Source organism: Zingiber officinale, chromosome 3A, assembly GCF_018446385.1.
Source record: "Zingiber officinale cultivar Zhangliang chromosome 3A, Zo_v1.1, whole genome shotgun sequence".
Lineage (NCBI taxonomy): Eukaryota > Viridiplantae > Streptophyta > Magnoliopsida > Zingiberales > Zingiberaceae > Zingiber > Zingiber officinale.
In genome coordinates, this window is record NC_055990.1 from 83598973 (window position 1) to 83602199 (window position 3227).

Consider the following 3227-nt stretch of genomic DNA (forward strand, 5'->3'; position numbering starts at 1 on the left):
CCGTCATATGGGAGGGATAGATCCCATCTACATCACTCACATCCCTCTGCATAATTCGTTACATACCCAGTAATCGCCTTTATAGTCCACCCAGTTACGGGTGACGTTTGACGAAACTAAAGTACATAACTCCTTATGTAGGGATCCATGGTGACTTCAGGTCTAAGAACTAATAGTCATACTAATAGCCACATGAGAAAGTATATGACACTCATATAACGATCCATGATACTTTCTCATGGCGGGTCATTCAGTATACATTCTCCAATATATACCCATGTGTCAACTTGATATCTCCATATCCATGACTTGTGAGATCAAGTCATCAAGTTGACCTACATGCTAGTCTTATTGCATTAACATCGTCCCTGAATGTTAATACTCGACTAGGAATGATTAAGAGTAGTGTTCCCTATATCATCTCACTATCGATTCAACCAATCGATTGATATAGGTAAGAACGATCTACTCAAGGACGTTACTATACTTAGTTTATTTGGCACTAAAACAAATAAGCATAATAACCAAACTATTGCCTTTATTAATATAAGAATATGATATACATGAGTCCATACAATAATCAAATGATTGGCTCTAGGGCTCTAACTAACACGAACCCCCACCACGCTAGCCGGAAGCCTGCCCTCCTCCTCATTCACGGCTTCGGCGGCAACTCAAAGTGGCAATGGGAGCACCAGATCGGGGCCCTATCCCGCTCCTTCGATCTCTATATCCCGAACCTCCTCTTCTTCGGCAGATCTCGTTCCTCCTGCGCCGATCGTTCTGTGGGCTACCAGGCACTGTGCGTCACGGAGGCAATGTGCCTCCTCGGGGTCGCCCGGTACTCCGTGATGGGGATCAGCTACGGCGGGTTCGTGGCGTTCTACCTGGCGGAGATGGAGGTGGAGTCGGTGGAGCGGTGGCAATTCTCACCGCTGGAATCTGCATGTCGCCGGAGCAGTTGAGGGTGATGTATGCAAAAGAGAAGAGAGACATGTGCGAGCTGCTGCTGCCGCAAAAGGCGGATGATCTGAGGGCCCTCGTCAGCCGGTCCATGTACCGCCCCCCAAGTGCTTCACAAAGTTAAAGCACTTCACATTTTCTAAGGCTCTCTTTTCTATAGGGTTATTTAATCTAGTTGTTCTTCCATAATTCATCAAACTAACAAGTTATATGATACACAGGATTCAGTAACTGTTGTAGGATATCCACTTGGTGGAGATACAATCTATGTGACAAAGGGTGTGGTATCACGAATTGAGGTTTGATTTCATGAAATTGTGATCATAAGCTTTTAGTATTTTTTTGGTGAATTTTATATTCTTGCTGAGATTGTTTTATAGATGATAAATTGCTGACTTAAGTGTTATCAATTTTAAGTTGGTTGAAAATTTTAGAACATGGTGTCTAAATGAGTTTTTTAATATTAATTAAGTTTTTTTTTGCTTCTGTTTCTGGTTAGTATGCTCATGGATCCTCTGATCTGCTTGGTATTCAGATTGATGCTGCAATAAACCCTGGTTGGTAACTCAACCTAGTTTCCATGCTAGAAAGATAGCATTTTATTTTTTAGATAGTTGGATGTTATTGCACCACTTTCGATGGCAAGGTACAGATATATTCTTGTAAAAGCATTTTAATGTTGTCAAAGAAACGTACTTGTTTTACAGGAAACAGTGGTGGTCCTGCCTTCAATGATCGTGGTGAGTGTATTGGTGTGGCATTCCAGATATTCCTTCTGCTAAATCTGCCTTTTATTTTCCCTACTTTATCTATTCCAAACTTTTCAAAAATCTTTTATAGATTAACTTTGTCCCAGAATAATGTTTAATGGAAATGCATCTGAGTATTGTTTAATGGAAAAGGAGAGTAGGCAGCTGCTTTCCAGGTGTTGTTGTCACCAGTGGAATCTTCTGCAACTCGAGCCATTTCTAGGGTTCCAGATTAGGAGTTTGCTCGGCGCCCGCGCCATACGAGTGCAGTCAAGGTGTTTGCTTTCGATCCTGAGAGAAGGATTTGTAACATAAAACTATGGAAATAATGTTTTTTTTTTGTTTTTGAAAAAAAATATGAAGAACTGCTGTTCAAAAGCTGGCATTTTGCTACGAGTGGTTGGCCAACAGCTCAAAGCTTGCCTGAAATAATATCACTCCCTTTCATGTTTTGCCACTACTGTTACCTCTAAAATGCAAAAATAGTATCAGTACTATCACTCATTTGCAAATTGCCAGAGTTTTTTTTAGTATCATCTTAATTTGACTATCTTGCAGGTTAAGAGTTGATCATGAGAAAATTTTGATAATGTGTTGAAGGGAGCATCAGTAGAAGATGGTAGGAGTATTGCAGTTCTTCGATTTCGGTCAAACCAGCTCCTCCCATAAGTTGCTGGCACTCAATCGACACAATAGTGGTGAGATTGCATCTTGCAAGATGTAAATAATGTACATGGACCTCTAACTTTCTTTTAAGTTAGAACTCAAGAAAACATATACAAACCTTCAACTTTGTTGCTCGAGTTAAATTATTGAAGATTCCTTCGGTCATATTTTACTATCATAATTCCTGATCTTACTGCCTTCACAGGTCTTGAACCTCCTAGAAATAGCTTAGAGGTTCCTCCTATGAATACTTATCATAATTTTCAACTGGTTCATGAAGACATTCAAGTAAGTTGTTGGGTTTAAGAATTGTTCTTCAGAGTATTCATGGCTTCTTTAGGCAAGCATTTCACTGATTTAGCAATAAGAGAACCAAAATTACTATCATTTGTGTATATCTGAACGTACATGCTTCTGGTTATGTTCTTGATTTGGTACTTGAGATTTTTCTTCGTCGATTTATGTGAATCTTCTTGTGGGGATTTAACAAGAACCGAGAACAAAAATTGATTCCCTTTTTATATTCACATGATTTCAGTGCTCAAGTTACTATAAAGAGGACATTTGCCAACAATCTCACACCAAAAAATTGATTGTTGTTGAAAGGCTCCACAGAACAAAGGATTAGTATAATAAACCCAGTGTTGTGGCTCGATTAATGGGAATGGAGTCACTGCCTTCAGACACCAAGCCTACTATACATCAATTCATCAATAAGTCTCGATCAGCTTTGGGAGATGTGATATCTGCTCTTGCCTCCAAGAACCCACATATTCCATATAGGTTCCTTCTAATGCTCATAGTCATATGCTTCTATTTTACTATCTAAACTAGTTTGAATTTTTCATT

The 3227-nt window shown here is 39.4% G+C and overlaps 1 long non-coding RNA gene across 1 annotated transcript; it reads left to right on the forward strand.

Annotated features, from left to right (window-relative positions):
• The first annotated feature begins 2380 nt into the window (after positions 1-2380).
• Positions 2381-2958, forward strand: LOC122053865. Its single transcript, XR_006132413.1, has 3 exons — positions 2381-2410; positions 2584-2666; positions 2917-2958. It is a non-coding gene; the product is annotated as an uncharacterized LOC122053865 (long non-coding RNA).
• Positions 2959-3227: the final 269 nt, after the last annotated feature.